Source organism: Megascapheus bottae, chromosome 12 (genome assembly GCF_031878675.1).
Source record: "Megascapheus bottae isolate mThoBot1 chromosome 12, mThoBot2.hap1, whole genome shotgun sequence".
NCBI lineage: Eukaryota > Metazoa > Chordata > Mammalia > Rodentia > Geomyidae > Megascapheus > Megascapheus bottae.
The window spans coordinates 19349978-19375024 of NC_143520.1; the positions used below are offsets into that span (position 1 = coordinate 19349978).

The following is a 25047-nucleotide window of genomic DNA, read 5'->3' on the forward strand; positions in this document are numbered from 1 at the left end:
TCTGCCTATCCTTGTCTATGAGGGCCGTGTGCAAATCTAGAACCTTTCTCTTCCAGCATGGTAACTTGCATATGATATGACTCTCTAACTGGCTTCCCTCTGTATGTTAGAATCCATATCTCTGAGGGGTGACTGCTCCTTCTACCTGTCCTATTCTCCAGACCCTCCACTGGTTCTGCTAAAATGGGACTTTGAGTTAGACAACCCCAAGTATTTATTCATCCTGGATTTGTAAAAACCACTAGTGATGCCAGTGATGTGGAAAGGGATACTTTATTTTGTTTTCGTTGTTGGTCCTGGGGCCTGAACACAGGGCCTTGGCATTGTCCCTGAGCTTTATCACTCAAGGCTAGTGATCCTTCACCACTTCACTTGATTTGTTAATCTCCTGTGAGCCAGGCACTTTAATTCCTATAAGAAATCTACTAGATGGCCCAGGAATTTAGCCCAGGGGTAGAATACTAGCCAAGCATGCACGAAGACCCAGACTCGATTCCTCAGTACCACATACATAGAAAAAAGCCAGAAGTGGTGCTGAGGCTCAAGTGGTAGAGCTCTAGCCTTGAGAAAGTCCAAGGACAGTGCTCAGGCCCTGAGTTCAAGCCCCAGGCCTGGCAATAAAAAAAAATCTACTAGATAGGCATTATTTCAGTTTTATACTTAACCAACAAGGTCACTGAGTTACATAAGTGGCACAAATGTTTCTGTCTAAAAGCCTTATCCTTTGAATAAAAAAAAAACTATTCTCTTCTTTCAAGTCAGTATACAATGCTACTCCAACCACAAGTAAAAGATGGCCTGTAGATAAGGATGTCTTTTACCAAACCATCCACAACCTCCTAAACAAAAGTGGAAAAGGAAAAGTGAAGAATTTAGGCAAACTATAGAAGTAGGGATTTGAAATCATTATAACATCATACCAAGAAAAATGGTCATAAGATACAAAAAGTATTAAAAATCTGAATCTTAGGCTGGGACTTTGGCCTAGTGGTAGAGTGCTTGCCTAGCAGACACGAAGGCCGGGGTTTGAGTCCTCGGTACCACATACATAGAAAAAGCCGGAAGTGGTGCTGAGGTTCAAGTAGTAGCTCTAGCTTTGAGAAAGTCCAAGGACAGTGCTCAGACCCTGAGCTCAAGCCCAGGACTGGCCAAAAAAAATTTTAAAAAAATCTGAATCTCTATTGATAGATGAATGAATAAGAAGAATTTGGCACATTTATTTAATCAAATAGTATTCAATCATTCAATCTTAAAATGAAACTGAATTGCAATGTGCTTTAGTATGATTGACCCTTAGAAACTTAATTATTGTAACCCAGACAAAGAAAGGAACATGTTTTGTATGATCTCATCTGTAAAAACTAGTATCTAGACAGGCGGGCTGTGGCTCACGCCTGTAATCCTAGCTACTCAGGTGGCTGAGATCTAAGGATCAAGGTTCAAAGTCAGCCCAGGCACAAAAGGACCTGAGAATCTTATCTCCAATTAACCTCTAGAAAATCGGAGTGTGTCTTGGCTTAAGGGTAGAGTGGTAGCCTTGAGCTGAAGAGCTCAGGGACAACACCCAGGCCCAATGGTTGGGTGGTAGCCTTGAGCTAAAGAGCTCAGGTATATCACCCAGGCCAAGTTCAAGCCCCATGACTCAAAAAAAAAAAAAATCTAGAGTAGTCAAACACATAAAGGAACAACAATAGTGTTTGCCAGGAGCTGATGGAAGGGAAGAACAAAATGCTGTTTTATCAGTAGAATTTCAATACAGAATAATGAAAATGTTCTGGAAAACAATGACTATGAATACACTTAATGCTATGAAAAGATGCAATCATAAGATAAAAAGCTTAATTTTTATATTTTTATCACAACAGTAAAAATTGGATGTGATTTCTACTTCTCATTATAACACTAGAGTGTATTTTTATTTCTATTCCCACTAATTTGTTTTTTTTTTTTAATTTCCTGGTACCATGTCATGAGATAGGGTATCAATGTTTGTGAAGTAATGTACCTTCTATCTGGTGAATATAATGTAACCCTTCTATTAATTACAATAAAAAATATATGGAAAAAAAGAAAAAAGTTTCCTGGATATTGTTAAAGATTCTACACCATGAAAATCTTTTATAAAAATATTTGAAAGTCATCAGTCAAATATTATTCCTCTTTTAGTGTAGTTACCATGATATAGGTTCATGAGGAATACTATACTTTAAAGGACCTAAAAGCATAACATCTTGTTACAGATTTTAAACAAGAGTAGTCTCTCAAAACATTACAGTCATGCAACAAAAGACAGAATAAAGAACATTTTCAATAGTAAGGAAAGCTAATAAAACCCCATGGGCTTGACTCTTTGCTATTCTCCTTGACTTTCCTCTGATGATAAACAATATCATCCAACATCCTTTCAAACTCTCCTTTGTTCTGGCTCTCTGTCACTCATATCTGAAGAAGTTTCAGCAACATAACCTTCTGCTCTTCTCTCTGAATGTAATCATTTCCTTGATGACATTTTATTGCATTTCTTCTAAGAACCTGGTACTGTGCTAGATAACACAATAGTAAACCAAGTGCACTCTTTGCTTAAGTGTTGTGTAGAAAATAGATTGCTTAAAAAATATTAAAATGTAAAATTTCCACAAATTAAGCTTTTTTTCTATTCCTAATAGCATTTGTAGTAGCTACCTGCACAGTGGCCCCTATTCAACCACACATCTGTGTTTACACCCCTGTTGCATTTGCAGTAGCATTTGAGAATAGCCTACAGTTAATTTGCTTAAAGCATTTTTCTCCAAAGGCAAAATAAAAATCACATTTTCCTACATATATACCATACTTCAGTAAAACAGAGAAAAAAAAATCAACTCAATGCAGAGATTCAGATAGATAATGATTGAATCAATAGCAGGAAGTTACAGAAGTCAGCCTAATACCATGATTTTTTTCATTAATGTTACCCTCCGTATTCTAGAAACAAAAATACAGAAATTGGGAAGAATGAGCTACAGAAATCACATCAAACACCTAAAAGTTATAGAATGTTTATTATATTAAAAAAGAAAAGATAGGGACAGCAACAATGTTCTGATGAAAAAAAGGAATAATATAGTCAGAAGGCTAATGTTTGAGGGAAGTAGCACCTAAAAGAAAAGGAGTTGCTTCAGTGGAAACAAAAATACATGGAGCAGGCCAGGAGTTTGGCCTAATGGTAGAGGGCTTGCCTAGCATACACAAAGACCTGGGTTCAATTCCTCAGTACCACATACATAAAAAAGCCAGAAGTGGTGCTGAGGCTCAAGTGGTAGAGCTCTAGCCTTGAGAAAATCCAAAGACAGTGCTCAGGCCCTGAGCTCAAGCCTAGTACTGGCAAAAAAAAAAAAAAAAAGAAAAGAAATACATGGGACAAAGTTACCAAAGTTTTTTTTGCTTTAAATAATGTTTGTTCTTAATTGTGATGTTCTTAATTTTAGTTTTTATGAATGTCTAAATAAGGGTGCTGAAAATGAATCTCAACTGTCATATTAAAAATATGGAATACTTCACGAATTGTGTGTCATACTTGCGCAGGGGCATGCTAATCTTCTCTGTATCATTCCAATTTTAGTGTATGTGCTGCCAAAGCGAGCACCAAGCTTTTTTTTTAATTTATGAAAAGGGTAATCGTGTTTTCTGAACATATAAGTTGAAGGTTAGAAAATGTTATGATATAATTAATTGGAAACATATTGGACTAAAACATAGAAGATTTAGAAGTAACTAGCTATGTTATGCTAGATAAATCACTTGCTATTTCTGGCCTGAGAACTGCATCTTAAGTTTTTGATTTTCGTACACTTTGTCTTGTAAATAAGTTTCTCTCATTTGGTTAGGGGAAGAGGTAGGAGACAAAGGGTGAACCAACTCAGCAGTGAAGCCCACTGGACACTATGTTAGAAATGAACTATACAACTTTGGGGAGAGGTAAATTGCGAGGGAGAAAACGGGTGTGATACTGTTCAAAAGAAAATGTACTCATTCCCTGACTTTACAATAAAATTATATACATATAATACAAACACACATACCCATACACACCATGTATTCTTGTCTGGAATCAGAATTTCGTGAGTCTCTGAAGCTAGGTGGACTAGTGCCACATGATGACTAAATCTAACAGTGATGTGAAGTTGTGACAATGAGGAATTTAAATAAGTCACGAGCATGAATGCTGGAGCCAAGTGCAGGGAAAGGAAGTCTGTGAGTCTGTTAGGTTGTCTCCAATAGTTATAAATGGATTAAAGTGGAAAGTAAGTAATAATAATTCCAAGTAAGTGGCATAAATTTCTAATCAGGATAAAGAGACAATGCTGAAATTTTATAAGGCAAAACCAGGCAGCTTAGTAAAGAGAGTCTTAAGATCAGTTTTTTAATCCTTCAAATTAATTCATCCTTTAAAACATTACTTATATTTTACAACTTCCTGGAGATCTGAGCTGCCATTACCATTTTCTAAATTTTTGTTATCTCACTTTGGTTATTATTAAAGCCTCCTACTTTATTTTCCTTCCATCTAAAACTCATTTCATAGATTGTTCTTAAAAAGCATTCCTTTATAGTAAGCAAGTTAAATAGAAAGCCCACAGAGTGAGAGAAGGTCTTCACTAACCATATAACAGACAAAGGTCTCATCTCTAAAATATATCCACAGCTAAAAAATTTGAATCTCTCCAAAACAAATTTTCAAAGAAACAATCATCCCATTAAAAGATGGTCCAAAGAATTAAAGAGAGACTTTGTTGAAGAAGAAATAAGAATGGCTTATAGACACATGAAGAAATGCTCAACATCTCTAGCCATAAAAGAAATGCAAATCAAAACAACTCTGAGAATCCAGTTAGAATGGCCATGATCAAGAAATCTAATAACTGGTAAGACTGTGACCAGGAGGGATCATTACTACACTGTTGGTGGAAATGTAAACTCGTTCTACCACTCTGGAAAGCAGTGTGGCAATTCCTCAAAAGACTAACCATAGAGCTCCCTTATGTTCCAGCAATTTCACCGCTTGGAATTTACCCCAAAGTCCAGAAACAAGGACATACTAAGGCCACTAGCACAATGATGTTCATCCCAGCCCTATTTACCATAGCAAAGATATGGAACCAACCCAGATGCCCCTTAGTAGATGATTGGATCAGGAAGATGTGTTATTTACACACAGTGAAATTCTGTGCTGCCATCAGAAAGAATGACATCTCCCCATTTGTAAGGAAATGGAAACACTTGGAAAAAATCATATTAAGTGAAGTAAGCCAGACACAAAGGAACATAGGTTCAATGGTTTCCCTCATTTGTCATAATTAGTACAAACATAGGACTCTCCTAGCAGAGGACTGGAATAGTTCAAAACCTAGATACATAAGGCCATAAAAGATGAGGCTTAAGTGAAAGGATCTCCAGGATATGGAAACAAGAACTTTATATTATGCGATTGTTGTTCTTAACGTACTATGTTATTTCTCTTCTCTTTTGTTGCCCTTTGGTTAATCTCATATTATTATAGTATCTGACTTTGTTTACAGGTATATTACATATATGTTTATTTGTTTAAATGAAATAGGAAAGGGAAGAGGAGAAACAAGATGATTGGGAGGGGGTGGGAGGAAGGAAATGGGGACAAAAAAAATCAGAAGCATATCAAAGAGTGAGAGATAATGTATCCTCTATCTGGCAAATATAATTGTAACTCCTCTGTACAATACAATAAAAAAAACCTCAATACATTACATTCCTTAAAGCTAGGCACTGGTGGCTCATGCATGTACTCCTAGCTATTAAGAAGGCTGAAATTTGGTGATCATGGTTCAAGGCCAGCCTAGGCAGAAATTCTATGTGACTCCTTTCTCCAATTAATCAGTAGAAACCTTGGAAGTGGAACTTTACTTAAGTAATAGAGCATCAGCATTGAATGGACAGCTAATCAAGAGAATTTAGGTCCTATTACCAACCCACACATACAAAAAAATAAATTTAAAAAAATAAAAAATAATCCTTAGTCATTTTGCAATGGATGCATATGTCAAAATATCACATTGCATATGACAAAAATATAATGTATTTTGTCAGTTTTATTTTAATTAATTAATAAATAAAATACCATTGCTTAAAACTTATTTTCATCAAATTATTCTTACTCAAAAACCTACAACTCCTTATTTCCCTGCATATCTAACCTGCACTGCTCTATCCCACTCTTAGGACCTTCCATAATCTGTATTTATTCTTTTTTAGACTTTACTCTTCTATGCTTTATTTTGAATCAATCTCTCTAGTCAAATGTTTCCAACAAAGGTGACACTATCCATTCAACCTGTTCTTCATCTCTCACTCCTACTCCCTGTAACCATGATGTAATCCCAATCGGCTTGCTTCTGTTAAGTGTCCTACCTCTTAGAAATACTTTTCCCTATCCTGTTGATTTATTAAAATTCTATATATACAGGAAAAGACAGTTGTCATTCTGATGCATCTACATGTTTACTTTCTAATAAGTATAAATGACAGATGTTCCTAACCCTTAAGAGCATAGTCTAGTAGAGAAAATAACAAATAAATCCACAATCACAGTACTCTGTGAGTAGGATACATACAGACTTCTGTGAAAACACAGAAAAAAGCACAAAACCAGATGGTCGTGATAAATCAGAAAGAACATGCTAAAAGAAGTGAATCTTCATCCAAGTCTTTAAGGCAGAGAAGCACAAAGGGAAACTGTAGGTAAAAAGGTATGAAGTGTTACAGTGGATCAGAAAATCATAATACAAAATGAGGTGACAGTTAAATATTTATTTGTGAGGTAGATTGCGTTAAGATCTGAGATGACATGTTTTTATTGTTTTCCTAAAACAATGTGTAATCGTTGAAGAAGTGTAATAGGACAGTGACTTCAGGTGATGACATTTTTATGAATAACATTTTGATTTAAAAAGGATAAAAGATTGGGGCCAGGATTTTGGCCTAGTGGTAGAGTACTTGCCAAGCATGTACGAAGGCCTGGGCTCGATTCCTCAGTACCACATACATAGAAAAAAACTCAGAAGTGGTGCTGAGGCTCAAGTGGTAGAGGTCTAACCTTGAGAAAGTCCAGGGACAGTGCTCAGGCCCTGAGCTCAAGCCCAGGACTGGCTAAAAAAGAAAAGGAAGGCAAACTACTAACAAGGCAACTTTAGAAACATATGTACACACAAAGAGATGTTAACCTGTAATTGTAATAAAAAAAAATCAAAAGCACTCAAAGATTTAGAAAACAGAAGTGATACCACCATAAGAATGAAATTTTTAAAACTGAGGATTAAGAGTGCCTTACATTTTACCTGAGGAATACCAATATCAATTTCTTGTTTCAATGCTACTGGCATATGATTCACTTCTTACATATCATTATATCACATAGACCATTCTTGTTCTTTTCCTTTTAATTAGAGCTGATGACTGATTGCTGGGCCTTGTGCATGCTAGCTAAGTGCCAGTCTACATTTCCAGTCCACAGTGTTCATTTTGTAGAAATTGTTTTCACTTCCCAAACAGACTATACAATTATTGACACCAGGAATTAGACTTCTACTTTCATTTTTCTTGTCCTTCCCATCACCAAGCACACTACTAAATACTTCCCAATTGTTAGTAAACACTTCCTGAAAAAGACACTCCATGCTCCATTAAGTTTAGCCTGCTTTTTTAAGTATTTGACCATACTGAATACAATAAGCTCAAAATAAATATTTTCAAATATGTTTGGTCAATGTTAAGGCACTATTTAAGTAATATTATTTTAAACAAATCAAATGTTTTTTAAAAAACAAAAATATACATGTCTATTATTCCTTGTGCATGGTATTATGAGTCTTAGTTTTTAATCACTCTGAGGATGTAGTGGCTACTAGTAGATGTCAGATAGCAGCAAAGAACAAAGGAGAATAATCCATGGTGATAAAAGGTTGTACATTTGATCAGCATGATAACTACTTAGGTATATATAAACACATTTACTTACTGATTATATAAGGGCAACTTACTTTATTGTGGTATGACTCTTCAAAATTACTTTAAAAATTGTCCTGCTTTACTTTGGTAAGAATGTAATTTTTTCTTTTATTTCCCCTTATGGTTTTTCTCATGATGTTTCTATATGTGATTTTGGTACTTGGTATATTGTATATATGTTTATTTGCAATCAGGAAGGGAGGGTGATATACAAGATGCTGGAGGAGGAGGAAAGTGGGAGAAAAACATGGGAAGGGGTATCAATATTGAGGAACAAATGTACCCACAACCGATGAATGTAACTCTAACCCCTCTATACATCACCCTGACAGTAAAATACAATAAAAAAAAGAATCAACGACTGTGCAACAGAAATTTTCAAGAATAATATCATAACTACCCAGGTTTTTTCTGATTAGGTGACTTTCCAGCTGTGTCATTTGTCAAGTCACCTATTTTTCTATGTAGCTTTCTGAAATCTAAAGATCATAATATCTCCTATCACATATTTTTATTCTGAGCATTTAATCAGAAAACTGATGCATAAAATTAAGATAGTAACTCATACATAACAAGTTGATAAGTATTACTTAATATTACATGACTAAAATGTCATATTTTTAGGAAACAATCTGCCCAGCCTTTAAAATAAACCTAGATGAGTATCTCAAGATACGGATCATTGAATGCTCAAGAATAACCTGCTTCTGTCCTGTTCATGGGAGTATAAACTTGTACAACCACTCTGGCAGTATGGAGGTTTCTCAAAAGACTCAACATAGAATCTGTTGATGATCGAGTAATCCCACTCCTGCTCATTTACCCAAATGACAACAAACAAGGCCATACTAAAACTACCAGCACAACCATGTTCATTACTGTGGGGCACATCACATCAAGGGTAAAAGGCCTACCTCGTGGCCCAGTGCTCACTTCCTGGTTTTGGAGATCCAACCTGCCTGTCTCCTGGTTGGGAGGTTTGGCTGTGGTTTGTGATGTAAAATAAGGCTACCTGGAACCTCCGCACCTACCTCCCCCTGTCCTATCTACTTTTATGTTAATAGACAATCCTGCTTCTTACTTTAGCTCCTGGTATCTTCCCATTAAACAAGTCTGCTGTGACATTCTCCCTGGCTGTCTGTGTCTTCCCTCTGGAGAGGGAGGGCTGGGTGAAGGCGGCCAGCCGGCCCTATCCTTTCTTGGTCTTAGTCAGGGTGTGTTCTCTTTGCCCTTCCTGCTGGTCAGGAGGCAAAGAGTGCTAAAAACCCCCGACACATTACAGCGACCATAGCTAACATATGGAACCAAATCAAATGCTCCTCAGTGGATCAAGAAAACGTGATATCTATACAAAATGGAATTCTATGTTGCCATCAGAAAGAATGACATACCCCCCATTCGTAAGGAAATGAAAAGACTTGGGGAAAAATTATATTAAGTGAAGAAAGCCAGGCCCAAAGAAATATAGGTTGAAGGGTTTCTCTCAATTGTAATAACTAGAATTTGGCTATGATATATTTGGCAAGGGATCATGATAGCCCAACTGCTAAGTGCATAAGGCCTTATATAATGAAGTATATCAAAATGAACTCCAAGGGTTGGGAATAAGAGGTTCTTATTATGCCCTGTATGCAATTATTTCTCCTTTTTTTCTTTCTGCTTTACGTTTCTGTACCCTTTGTGTTGTGCATAAGCTTATCTGATCTGTGGCAGGGAAAGGGAATCACAGGAACAGCAGAACAAAGGATAAACTAATGCAACAATGATACTCACTAGACACTATGTTGGAAATGAACTTTACAACTTGCGGAGGGGGGGGGAGTGGTAAATGGGAGAAAATGAGGGAGGGGGTCACTGTTTTAAGATAAATGTACTCATTACCTTACTTATGCAACTGTAACCCCTACCATATCCATCAGCTTTACAATAAAAATATATAAAAATAAAATGACAGAGATGGCTAGCCTTGTAACAGCAGAGTTTCTAGTCAGTGAAGACCATGGGGAAAACCTATACATGAATTTCTATGAGTTTTGCAGGTGATGCTGATGCTGCTTTGAGAACCACTGTTGTCAATGCACACACACACACACACACACACACACACACACACACACACACCTGAATTTAACCTGTCTGGTTAAATTCATTTTCAATTTTTACAGAATACTGGTTTCATCAAAAATTAACAGATACAGCTGGGCCCAGTGGCTCACACCTGTAATCCTAGCTACTCAGGAGGCGGAGATCTGAGGACTGAGGTTCAAAGCCAGCCTGGACACAAATGTACATGAGACTTTTATCTCCAATTAGCCTCTGGAAAACAGGAATTGGGGCTTGGCTCAAGGGTAGGGTGGTAGCCTTGAACTGAAGAGATCAGGGACAGCACCCAGGCCGAGTTCAAGCCCCATGACCCACAAAAAATAAATATTTTAAATAATGTGATGAAATAAATAAAAATAGACTATTACTGGAGAGCATCTAAATCATTAACAGCTCAGTATGCATACACACTATTTCCTGAGACAACCATAGAAAAGGAGGTTATCATTTGCACAAACATTACTTAAAAATAATAATATTCTTGTGTTTCCAAGCATATCTGAATAAATCTGTGAAACAACTTGAGTTACCAGTTATCTCATAAATTTTAAATTAAGGTCAATTCTAAACATAATATTTTTCAACATATAGATATATTTTGAAAATTAAACACCCAATTAGAGGAGCAGTCTTTTGTTATTGATTAACATATAGTTTGTATCAACAGAGTTGTTTTTTTTGTTTTTTGGCAGTCTGGGGCTTGAGGTCTGGGCCTGAGCACTGTCCTTGGGCTTTGTGAAGGTTAGTGCTCTACCACTTGAGCCACAGCACCATTCCTGGAATTTTTCTTTTTTTCTTTTTATTCTTTATGTATATTTATTGTAACTAATAGAAGGGTTACATTATATTCACCAGATAAAAGGTGCATTACTTCACAAACATTGATACCCTTTCTCAGGTCTTGGTCCCCATTTCCCTCCCCCCACCCCTGCCCCTCATCTTGTTTTCCTCCCTTCCCTATCTGACTTCAAATAACCAAATATGCATATATACAATATATCAGATAACAAAGTAAAATACTGTAACAATATGAGATAACCAAGGAACAGCAAAAGAGATGAGAGATAACATAGTACATTAAGGACAACAATCATTATATGGCTTTTGTTTCTATAGCCTGGTGGTCCTTTCATTTAGTGTCATTCTATATGTCCTTATGTATCTAGGTTTTGTTCTATTGTAAATCTCTGCTAGGAGAGCCCAAAGTTTCTACTGATTATGACAAATAAGGGAAACCATTAAGCGTATGTTCCTTTGAGTCTGGATTACTTCACTTAATATGATTTTTTTCTAAGACTTTCCATTTCCTTACAAATGGGGCGATGTCATTCTTTCTGACAGCAGCATAGAATTCCATTGTATATAAATACCACATCTGGTTGATCCACTCATCAACTGAGGGGCATCTAGGTTGGTTCCATATCTTTTATATGGTAAATAGTGTTGCAGTGAACATCGATGTGCTAGTGGATTTAGTATGTCCTTGTTTCTGGAAGATCATTCCGGCATTTTTCTATGTATGTAGTACCAAGGAATTGAACCGGAGTCTTCGTGCATGCTAGGCAAGCATTCTATCACTAGGCCAAACTCCCGGCCCAATGACTTCACGATTTAAGAACTATGTTAGGGCCGGGAGTTTGGCCTAGTGGTAGAGTGCTTGTCTATGATGCACAAAGACCTGGGTTCAATTCCTTGGTACCACATAGATAGAAAAAGCCAGAAATGGTGCTTTGGTTCAAGTGGCAGAGTGCTAGCCTTGAGGGAAAATCCCAAGGACAGTTATCAGGCCCTGACTTCAAGCCCCAGGACTGGCAAATAAATAAATAAATAAATAAATAAATAAATAAATAAATAAAACCCTTAGTCTCAGAATAAACAATTTCATTTAACTTGTAGAAGAGTTATAAAATTGATATCAACTGAGATTTTTATCTCATCTCAGTCAGAATAGCTAACATCAAGGAACCCAACACTGTTAAGGATGCAGAAAAATTTCATTCTTATACACACTGTTGTTGGTAATGTAAACTAGAGGAACCACTCTATGGAAATCAGTATGGATACTCACCAAAAACTAACAATAGACCTACATTCTTAACCTGCCATACATTTTGTAGGAATATATACAGAATTCTATGCTGCTGTCATAAAAAATGACATTGCCCCATTTGTTAGGAAATGGAAAGACTTAGAAAAAATCATATTAAGTGAAGTAAGCCAGACTCAAAGGAACATAGGCTCAATGGTTTCCCTTATTTGTCATAATCAGTAGAAACCTTGGGCACTCCTACCAGAGATTTGCAATACAGCAAAACCTTGATACATAAGGCCATATAGTATGACTCTAAATGAAAGGACCTCCAGGATATAGAAACAAAAACCATATAATGAGTGATTGTTGTCCTTAATGTACTATGTTATCTCTCATCTCTTTTGCAGTCCCTTGGTTATCTCATATTGTTACAGTATCCCACTTTGTTACCTGATATATCGGATATATTTGTATTTGGTTATTTGAAATTGGATAGGGAAGGGGGGAAACAAAATGAGGGGTAGGGGTTGGGGTTACATGATATTTGCCAGATAGAAGGTGCATTACTTCACACACATTGATACCGTTTCTCATGTCTTGGTCCCCATTTCCCTACCCCCATCTCCATCCCTCATTTTGTTTTCCCCCCTTCCCTATCCAATTTCAAATAAACAAGATATACTATAGAGAAAGAGACACATAATATGTGCTAGGATCTATATATGTGTATATATATGTATATTTCATATGTATAGATATATTGTGCATATATAATGCTCATATAAATGTGTCTATATATTTATATTGGAGTATTATTTGTCCATAAAGAAGAATCAAATGATAAAATTATGTTCCTTGCAGGAAAATAAATGGGAATATTTTCACCATATTACAAAAGTTAACATATTGTAAAATTTCAAATGACCAAGCTGAGGAAGCTTAAAGCCAAATATCATATACTTTTACTCATGTGCAGCGGATTTAGACCTAAAAAAAAGGGGATGACTATATAAGGTAATCAATGGGACAGTGAAGGCAAAGGAAATGATGTATGAATATAGCGTAAAGTAACCAATTAAACAGTGTTTGAAAACGGTGTTAAAAGAAAACAATAGAGGAATTTTTGATTGATAACATTATTTGCACCTATGGAAATGTTATAATGAAACCTCTGTCTAACTGATGAGTTAATGTATGCTAAAGTAAATTATTAAATGGTATATGATGAAAGGCAATCCTGATATTATTCTCTGAAACTGAGATTGTTTCAAAACACAAATTAATAATAGAAAAAGAATTGGTTTGGATACAAAGTGAGTTTCTTAGATAGTAAAGATAACCAAACACTACCACATCTAAGTATATCATAAGACATGAGGTATAAAGTAAGGAAGATAAATGAGAAACCTGACATATAAACACCAACAAAAGATCATTAAAAAGGCAGTGAAGAAAAACTAGTTTAAATAGTATTTCATCATCGGTATCATGATTCATGATAAAAGTCTTTTCAGAAGGGATATAATCTGGTCACTTTTATCTACCTTGATCTTTTATTATTAAAGAGGCAGCATGACTGCCAGACAAACTTTCTATCATTTGGTCTATTCATCCAGTCCTTTCCCATCTAGCTTATTTTGCAGATAGATTCTCATGCTTTTGTTGGCACCGGATACAGATCATGATCTCCTTCCTCCACCTTTTATGTAGCAGTGATTGCAGTCATATACCACCATGCCCAGTCTGAAGAATCTTTAAAATAAATTTTTGGACAAAAATCCTAGCGAAAAAAGTAGTTCTTAATTTTTGGAAGATGATGTGATTGTCTAGTAATCTGATGGCAGTTGTCTATTCATGTTAGTATACAAGACGCATCCACAAAGTATTATTTCTACAATTTCAAGTGATTCATGAAAGCTTTCAGACTTATCCATAGATGCAGGTCTTTTGGGTTCTAGTCTACCCTAGTCCAGCCTGCTTGGATAAAATCATAATTCCTATTTTGAATAAAATCTCATAAGAGAAAATGGGTTTTTGTTGAGGACTTCAAATACTTGTGACAGAAGAATATAAAGCTACCATGCAAGAGTAAAGCTAAGATATATGATGCTTATTATACTTTTCAAATGCATAGTATGTGCATGAAACGTTTTTCATGAATTACTAATAAAAAGTAACTTTTCTATTTACATAATCTATTACTTTCCATTTAAATAAAAATTTGAAATCATTCAAAAGACAAGAGTCAATGTAATTTTGAAAATACAGAGATTCTAGTTAGATGTAATGGCTCAAGCCTGAAGTCCCAGCTGCTTAGAAGGGAAATCAGGAGATTGGGATTTGAGTCCAGCCAAGCACAACAGCAACAACAACAAATCAGAGACTCCAGATCATTGAAGGGATCAAAGGATTGGAGTTTGAGCACAATAAAGTTCATGAGATTCCACCCTGACTAACACCTAGCACATGTAGCCAGGACTTGTCATCCCAAACTGTAGGGGAAGCACAATAGCTGGCACAAAGGTGCATGCTTATTATCCTAGCAACAGAGAGAAACACAAATAGGAGAATCATAATGTAGTCCAGTTTGTGCTTAAAGCTAGACCTTATCTTCAGAATAACAAATGCAAAAGGGAGCTGGTAGAGTATCTCAAATGGCAGAGATTCTGAGTAGCAAATGCAAGATTATGAGTTCAAATCCTGTACCAATTTTTTTTTTTTAATTCAGAGTTCTTTGGGATTTTAAAACAGCACAGGAAAGATCTTGTCTGGGCCTTTTACTTGAAAAAAAAAACGAGAAAGTTAAAATGTTTCATGGGCAGGTCTGTGACTTATGCCAACAATTCCAACTACATAAGAGATGTGGCTTGAGGCAAGTGAGGAAAAAAAATTAGAAAGATTTTGTCACAATAAAAAATCCAGGAGTAGTGCCCTAGCTACTTATGAGGCAAAATAGGAAGGAAGATTGGAACCTGCCTGAAAACATGGCTCAAGATAAAGCACTTGCCTAAAAAACTTGAGATCTTCCCCGAGTTCAGAACACCAATATTATCATCACCAAGAAAACAAAAAAATGTTGCACAAATTCATATATAATGTATGTATGTATCTATGTATCTATGTATGTATGTGTTATTGGCCATGGAGTTTGAACTTGGCCTGGGTGCTGTACCTGAGCTCTTCAGCTCAAGGATAGCACTCTACCACTTGAGCCACAGCACCACTTCCAGTTTTCTGTTGGTTGATTGGAGATAAGAGTCTCATGGCATTTGGACTTTCCTGCTAGCTTGGAACCATGATCCTCAGATCTGAGCCTCCTGAATAGCTACAATTATACGTGTGAGCCACCAGTGCCCAGCTTTTATTTTTCTATTTTATTTTTTGTTTGTCTATTTTATTTAAAGCATTCTATATCTATCTTCCAAAATAAAAGCTGAAATTAACAGCAATGTAACTGATTGTTTGATTATTGGAGGAAATAAAATACAATATTCGAGAATAACTATCAGGGTAATGCCTAGATCCTGAAAATCCTTGGGTGGCATGCATTCCTATGCTAGCTAATACTCGAGTCCTCTAAGCCAAACAGACACTGTGAGCAGAAAGACAAACACCATGAAGAAGGTCATCTGTAGGGCATTTCGAAAACGAAGCACAAAAATAGAGTGGGAGGTAAAACTACGCATTCTGAAGAAGACCTCAAAGGCCCAATTAAGTCAGTGATCCTGTAGGATCTGCCTCCTCAGGATATAAAGCAGGTTCTGCCCTCACAGGCCACTGTCACACCAAATTAATTACGGCCTCAGTGAACTGGCTGGATTGCAACTTCATGTCTCTAATCTTGAAATGGTTTTATTTTCTTAAGATCATTGAAATGGGATAGGTTTGCTGTGTTAAGGAGTTTTTATTAAAGTCCCATTAAGCTGTAATGACTTGGAAAGAGAAACAAGTACCAGATGCTTGCCCATGTGGAGAAATGTCATTCTTAAAGGTGTTCAGTTTGGCTTTTTTCTTTTTAATGTTTAAATCAACTTGACAAAGTTAGCCCACTTCATTCTTTTATGTCTGACTTGCAGACATAACGAGCTGACAGATATTCTGAGATAGCAAGATTCATTTTTGTCTCATGTACTGCTGTATCTCCAGGACACACACAATAGTTTGCATCAAGTAGATATTCATCAAAAACACTTTCACATTTGTAGAGAAAGGAAATTGATTCTCTCTTTCTGAATGAGGGTAAATATAAATTCATCATATATATTTATACAAATGTATTTCTTTACTTGGTTATCTATTTCTTCTCCATAATAAAAGAAATTAAAGTATTGTAATAAAATTTTAGGTGACCAATGAGATGTCTTCCCTTTCATTAGAAAACTTTTCTTTAGAACACTTTTCTTTAGAATAATGAAAACATATTTGTTTCATACAGAAGGTTATTTATTCTAAGCTACTAGCACAATGTATAGCAGTAGCTGAAATAAATATAATCATAACCCTCTATTTTTTTTTTGCCAGTCCTGGGCTTGAGCTCAGGGCCTGAGTACTGTCCTTGGACTTTCTCAAGGCTAGAACTCTACCACTTAAGCTTCAGCACCACTTTTGGCTTTTTTTCTATGTATGTTGTACTGAGGAATTGAACCTAGGTTTTCGTGCATGCTAGGCAAGCACTCTACCATTAGGCCAAACTCCCAGCCCCCATAACCCTCTATTAAACTCTTACTACAATATGTTTATCATTTGGGCCCTTCCAGGACATGTATTCTCAATAATCTTTACAATGTACTCAAATGTCCTGAAACTAGGACATACTACTAAAGCTACTAGCCCAACCATGTAGCATTATTATCATAACTAAGATATGGAGCCAATCCAGATGCCCCTCAGTAGATGAATGGATATCAATGTTCAAAAATTAATGTACCCATTACCTGATGAATGTAGCTGTAGCCCCTCTATATGTTACCCTGACAATAAAATGCAATAGAAAAAAATAAAATAGGCTGGGAGTTTGGCCTAGTGGTAGAGTGCTTGCCTAGCATGCACGAAGACCCGGGTTCGATTCCTCAGTACCACATGCATAGCAAAAAGCCGGAAGTGGTGCTGAGGCTCAAGTGGTAGAGTGCTAGCCTTGAGAAAGACCAAGGACAGAGCTCAGGCCCTGAGCCCAAGCCCAAGCCCAGGGCTGGCAAAAAAAAGAAAAAAAGAGAAAGAAAAAAATAAAATCATCTTCAAACTGCTGTGAAGCAGAAATGTTTATCCTGGGGCCGGGAGTTTGGCCTAGTGGTTAAAGTGTTTGCCTAGCATGCATGAAGACCCGGGTTCGATTCCTCGGTACCACATACATAGAAAAAAGCCGGAAGTGGTGCTGAGGCTCAAGTGGTAGAGCTCTAGCCTTGAGAAAGTCCAAAGACAGTGCTCAGGCCCTGAGCTCAAGCCCAGGACTGGCAAAAAAAAAAAAAAAAAAAAAAAAAAAAGAAATGTTTATCCTGTTTTACAGGTGAAAACATTGAGATTTTAAAAAGGGAAGATCTTTTTCTAAAAGTCTACATCCAGAATAATAGGTGTGAGTTTCACATTTGAAAGCCAATGCCATATCATATTTAGACCCACACCACCACATGGGAAGGGAATTAGTGAATTGTCTGCTAAAGATGCTCTAGTCATGTTTTTCAGCTGACAATATATCCATTATATTGAGATACCTATTTTTAAATATGATTTTATTTTTTAACCCTGCTAAGATATAAACATCTAACCTTCATTTTATAAAGAAAAATCTCCTACTGAAATGACTTATACCTAATATTCAAGACAATTAAAAGAAATTGTGCAGGTCCTGGGGTTTGAACTTGGGACCTGGACACTACCCTTTGTGCTCAAGACTTTTGTGCTTTACCATTTGGGCCACAGCTACACTTCTGACTTTCTGCTGGTTAACTGGAAATAAAAGTTTCACAGTCTTTCTTGCACATGCTGGCTTTGAACCCTGATCCTTAGTTTTTACCCTCCTGAATATCTATTATAGACATCAGCCACCAGTGCCTGGACAATTCTTTCCATTTTTATATGATATTTTAATGAAGTACAAATGTAAAGATATGTTGTTGCTCATTTACTCTGCTAAGCATACACCTAGAAAAATCTTACCAAGTTGCATCTTTTATAGAAGTTTGAAAAAAATCATTTAATTTGCCCCTCCCCTAGCTGTTTACTCAAAATTAATGCTAATATCTTTTTTGGTATTTTTTATTGTAATTAGTAAAAGGGTTACATGATATTTGCCAGATAGAAGGTGTAATGCTAATATCTTATTTTAAAATACTACCACCATTTCCAACGTTGGTGGTAGAGTACCCTAAATTTGATTTCCAGAATAGAAAAAAAAATTCATATGGAAAATCATTATTATTAGTTCACCAGGTATGTGATATGTTTTAGAGTCTAGTAAACCAATCTCAGGATCATACCATAAAGGAATGACAGCAGCTGAAACCTCAGATTCCTTCGACTCTCACCTAGCATCAATGTAGCTAACTCTAGACAGCTAACTCCATTCCTCACTATTCAACTACTTCATCAGAAGTAACTGCTGAACAGCTATTCCTGAAGCCGTAATCCTATGCTGATATATGCAATATAAAATAATTCTCTCTCTCTCTCTCTCTCTCTCTCTCTCTCTCTCTCTCTCTCTCTCTCTCTTTCTCTCTCTCTCACACACACACACACACACACACACACACACACACAATTCTTCCTTTCCCTGCTCCCTGGTTGAGGCCTTTCTGCAGTCTATGAACATTGCTTTCACATATTAACATTGCTTTCACATACTCACTCATTGGCTTGAGACAGCCCCCAAACGGATTGACCTTTATTTGATAAGCTAAAATAACTGTCCTCATTCCCAGAACTGCACTCTTCAAAGCATTTTCTTTTTACCTTTTACCTCTGGACAGACATTTTAAAATACCCAAAGTAACTTTAAATGATTAAAACATATAAAAATTTATTTGCAGCATTCTTTATACTTAAAGAAGTATAATATTAGATACTCATTTTGATGTAAGTTAGTCTTGAGATTTTATCCTGACTTGGATCAATAATTGGTTAATGAGGTTAATATCTATAATGCATTTTGCAGATTTGTGAATTATTTTTGATATATAATCTCTTACAGGAAAAAAATCCACTGCAAAAACTAAACACTATTGTAGAAAGCATTTCATGTTTCTTTTGTCTCTAAAACTTAATGCAGAAAATCAATAAGCAAAGAAAACAATTGGTCAAATAGACACACTTTGGTCTCTAATTTTTTATTTAAAAAAAAGTCACTTTGTTCTTTTTTGGCCAGTCTTGGGGGTTGAACTCAGGGGCTGAACACAGTCCTTGGGTTTTCCTCAAAGCTAGTGCTCTACCACTTGAATCACAGTACCACTTCCAGCCATATATATATATATATATATATATATATATATATATATATATATATATATATCTGTGTACCAAGAAATCAAACCCAGGTCTTCGTGCATGCTAGGCAAGCACTCTCCCACTAGGCCAAACTCCCTCATTTTATTCTTTATTAGAAAGTTTACTAAACTGGTTTCAATTCAGTTAGAATGTGGCATGTGCAAGTTTGAAGCAGTGCGATGAAGCCACTGTTAACAATTAACATGTACAAAATTGAACTTCAGGAAGGTGAAACATGGCCTGTGTGAGGAATGGATACTAGTGAAAAGAGGAAATGTGAGTGGATAGGTGAAAGACAGAGGCCAGGTTCCAAATACTTGATGTGAAATGAAAGAACCAAGCTTACTGGCATTGGTTTGTAAAAGAGAAAGAAATGTGGAAGGTGACTGAGAGTAGAGCTGAGTGTGTTCAAGAAACATTTTTATGTCGACAGGTACATGTTAAATTGACCTTTCTCTGCTGCATATTGATGTTAATTTTAAAACATTAAAAAAGCATTACAGATTGAAAGACATTCTTTGGATATTTCTCAAGTTTCTAAAAATATATAAGGTAGAAAATTTAGTTTTCAAATTATGCAGTTATTATTTCATCTTTGAAGCAGTTAATGCTCAAGCAGCTTCAACCATATGACTTTACTTCTTAATGCCAGTAGGTCTTTATTGAGCTGGTCTGAATTGTTCTCCCTAGCCCCACTTCACAGTGCTCCCATATGCCCTTCATCTCTATAGCAACAGCTTACCATGGTCCCATTTTCTTTTCTCCACACTCCTCTTAAGAGTCAAAGTTCAGCTCCAAGGCTATTTTCTTTTTCTTTTCTTTAATTTTCTTTCTCTTTTGTTTTTTGCCAGTTCTGGGGAATGAACTCTAGAACTGAGCACTGTCCTTGGGCTTTCCTCAAGGCTAGTGCTCTACCAGTTGAGCCACAGCACCACTTCCAGCTTTTCTATGTATGTGGTCAAACCTGGGTCTTCATGAATGCTAGGCAAGCATTCTACCACTAGGCCAAACTTCTGGCCCTGAAGGCCAGAACTTTCTAAGATGCCCAACAGAATGAAAAACACCATGTTACCTGCCCATTCCTCACAAATCTATCCTATTTTGCTTTGCCTTATAGATTTTTCCCTCTCCCAACTGCAAATACATTAAGATCAGAGATAATTTTTAGCTATCCATATGTCCCCTAGTATCTAGCACTACATCTATAAATTCCTTAGACTATGGAATGCCAAGAAAGGATTTAGCATAATTAAATTATTTTCACACAGTTTCTGAATTTACATTATATTTAATACTGAAATATGTAATATTAAAGAACTGTTACTATATTGACAAATCAAAACAAATGATTGTTTCGGTATTCTAGTGCTGCTGTAACAAAATATTGTAGACTGGGTGATTCATAAATGCATACACTCATTTCTCACAGTTCTAGAATCTAAGAAATATAAGATCAAGGTTTTTGGAAGGTTCTGTGGATGGTGAAGGCCTGGTCTCTCTGCTACTACTAAAGCACTTTGCAGTTGCACCTTCACTGGAAGAAGGATCAAGAAGGAATCAATTGATTCTCTTAAGCTCTTTATAAAGGCCTCAATATCATCTGTAAAGGTCCCATTTTCAAGACTTTGTTCCTTCTTAATGTCCCCACTTTACAATATTATTACATAGGAACCTGGGTGTATGTCTTGATGATAACTAGTATTTATATATGTGTGTATAGTTGTACATGTTCACCAGATTCTTATGAGAATTATACAGATAAATATTTTTAAAAATTCCTGAATTGAAAGGATACCCAGTGAAGAGAATCTATCTGAATTGGACTACTACAACAGGCTCTTAGAACAGGAAAGAGACATTTCATGCTTTCAGTAGTCTGAGAAAGCATTAAAGAAAAGTAAAGTTTATGATGCTTGGGAAATTTGATTTTCTAGCTTGAAAAAAACACTATCTCCAAGAAAAAAAGAATTACATGAGCAGAGATGCTCACAAGAAATAAGATAGACATTTTGTTTTGAAAAGCTTAAGAGAAATTTGATTAGATTAAACTATAAAACACTTGCAGAGGGAGTTAACTTTCTGGTATGAGCTATGATCTGAAAACAGTGTTAGTAGAGGAGTAAATATGTTAACATATTATTAAACCTAACCAAGAGGAGAAAGAACAGAGACAGAAATAATAGAAAGATTAGTGGGATCAGGGATTTCAATATCCTTGCTATACTTTTTAGATACTGTCAGAACCACTCAAATCATAGTGCTTTCTATATTAATAGATTTTCCATACTTAATGTCCAAGAAATATGCATATTTCTTCCTGTTGTAGTCAAACAGTAAATGCTCATAATTCTTACCAAGGAAAGGAAGGCCAAGAAAGCTCTAATAGCTCTTTGTAGCCCCTTTCTCAGAAAACTAGATATTATGAAAGGCCCTAGAAACTAAGCTAATAATGACCAGAGTACTTATTACTTTGTGTCAGACAGTTTTTTAGCATTTGTATATATTTTGTTGACAAAAATTGTTTTTATATAATTTTATTGTAATTAATAGAAGGATTACATTATATTCACCAGATAGAAGGTGTATCACTTCACAAACATTGATACCCTTTCTCATGTTTTGGTCCCCATTTCCCTCCTCCTACCCCCATCCCCATCTTGTTTTCCCCCCTTCCCTATCCAATTTCAAATAACCAGATAAACATATATACGATATATCAGAAAACAAAGTAAAATGCTGTTACAATATGAGATAAATCAAGGGACAGCAAAAGAGATGAAAGATAACACGGTACATTAAGGACAACAATCACTCATTATATGGCTTTTGTTTCTATATCCTGGAGGTCCATTCATTTAGTGTCATGCTATATGGCCTTATGTATCTAGGTTTTGCTCTATTGTAAATCTCTGCTAGGAGAGTCAAAGGTTGTGCCGGGCATTTTATGGGCACTTTACATTAATTAAGTCATTGAATCTTCACCACAGCACAAGTAGGTAACAAGTATTGTAACATATGTATATATTGAAAACAAAACTAAGAACAGACAGCAAGAAATAGACAGCTGGATATGGTAGCTTCAGAGAGTAATCCAGAAAACCCATGAGGAAATCATCAGGAATATGATGGAGGAAAGCCCAGGCAAAAGTGATGCTGTTTCAATTAATAAGCAGGTGTAGGGGTGCATTCCTGTGATCCTGAGTATATGAGAGGCTGAAGGAAGGAGGATATTAGTCTGAGGCCTGAAGGAAAGAACTGGGAGAACTTACCTGAAAAATAATAAAAGTGATCATGTGCTCCATTAGAGGGCCTTTAGAGAAGGGCAATTCATTACACAATATCCTGACGACTCCATTTTGGAATAAACTTTCTCTGTATTATCCACTCTCTGGCTCTCATTTTGCACTTTCATGTGTATGTGGTGGGGTGGGTTGTGCACACATGTACATGAGTGCCAATTCTGTGGCTTGAACTTGGCGCTTGGGCACTATCCCTGAGCTTTTAGCTTTTGTGCTCAAGGATAACAGCTCTACTACTTGAACCACAACTTTACTTCTGGCATTTTTTTTTTGTGGTAAATTACTTTCCTGCTCCCACTAGCTTCATTCAATCCATGAATCTCAGATCTCTGCCTCCTGAGTGGCTAGTTTTGCTGTTGTTTTCGTTTGGTTGGGGGTTTTTGTTTGTTTTTGCTTTAAATGCAAAGAGTAAATTGATTATCCTACATGAAAGATTCCAAATAATAACAGCTACAATACATACCCTTCCTTAATGGTCTCCTCTTCAAAGTAAACTTTCTCTGTCTCTTTCTCCTATTTCTTTGTGCCATAATCAAGTTTTGGAGCCAGAATTATTTGTTAGTCAACAGGTATTCTACAACTATAAAATTCCTATTATGGAAGCACATATTGATAATCTAGGGGCAAATTTTTCCAACTAACTTTGATGTCAGTTTACCAGTATAAAAGAAAACCAGATTCAGATCTAACAGGCACTGCTTTTGTTTTATCTGTTATTATTTTGTGTTTTTAATGATAAGAATAATTTCACTCTGTTTAGCTAGCTTATTTTGATATTTTTTGTCTGGATAATTTTAAATTTATCTAAAAAGCCAAATCAACCCTACAAGTCAACATAGTACACTGCAGACCTAAAAGACAAATTCAAAAGAAGAGCAAAAGTAGTTTATGTAAGTGAGGCTTCAGTGGCTCATGCTTGTAACCCTAGTTATTTAGGATGGTGACATCTGAGGTTCAATCAGCACAACCAGGAAAGACCATAAGATTCATATTTCCAACAAACCACCAGAAACCTGGTAATGGAGCTGTGGCTCAAAGTGGTAGAGCACTAGCTTTGAATAAAAAAGCTCAAGGAAAACCCTTAGGCTCTGAGTTCAAGCCCAACAACTAAAAGAAAATGTAAAACACAGTAATAATATCTGTTGATTTTTTTAACATTTGCTAAAATTACATCATAACATTAGATAACTTACCATATTCTCCCTTTTTCAATGTGGATAAAGAAAATGGGGAGAAAATGATGTTAACACTAAGATATTACCTTAAGAAAAGTACTTAAAATTCTACCCTATTGTCTGGGAATGTGGCCTAATGGTAGAGTACTTGCCTAGCACACACAAAGCCCTGGGTTCAATTCCTTGGTGACATACAGAAAAAAGCTGGAAGTGGTGCTGTAGAAGGGGACTGCCCCAGTCCCTGAGTTTAAGCACCAGGATTGGAAAAAAAAAAAAATCACAAAATTCTACCCTATTCTCAAATACAGTGGTAACAGAAATATTCTACATTGATATGAACACACAACTTACATAGCCATACTTATCAATATATTTAAAAATTACTAATATATTTATGAATATATTTTCCATCTTCAACAGTTCAGAAAGTCAAATATTTTCATCTATTATTTTTCACATCTTAAAACTAAAGACTTTACTGAACAGCCCAATAGTGTTAAAGTAAGCAATTCTATTTATGGAATATAACTTATAAGCAGTGAATTTTCTATTAAATGGTTTGTTGCATTTTAAAATCATTAGCATGAACAGAAATATATTTATATTAATCACATGGTTTCTTTCAAGCTATTATTAACTAGAATGTGCATTTCAATAACCTGCTGGAAAATAAATTCATGGCAAATCTTTACCTCCTTCCACATTAAATGTTTTATACCCTTTATTATTTGTTATCAGAAATACTAGCTCATAAATTATTCATAACATCTAGCCAGATCTGTTACATCAGGTGTCAGATTAATGGAGGAGGTAGAAAGTGCTGAGTTTTACATGAAGTATTCATTAAACTTGGTGAACTCATTAAAGTATGTTAATTAGGTAATAGACAAAGAAACTCGGTATTTGGTAGAGATTGGGCACTGTTAATACCTTCCTTTGTGCT

The 25047-nt window shown here is 35.9% G+C and overlaps 1 protein-coding gene and 1 non-coding gene across 2 annotated transcripts in view; both read right to left on the bottom strand.

The window, feature by feature from the left end:
- Slc4a10 (solute carrier family 4 member 10) overlaps nt 1–25047 on the bottom strand; it is a 260215-nt gene that overhangs the window by 204318 nt on the left and 30850 nt on the right. The gene's annotated exons all lie outside the window — the stretch shown is intronic.
- Nucleotides 3521–3625, bottom strand: LOC150056297 (U6 spliceosomal RNA). The gene has a single exon (XR_016537345.1). It is a non-coding gene; the product is annotated as a U6 spliceosomal RNA (small nuclear RNA).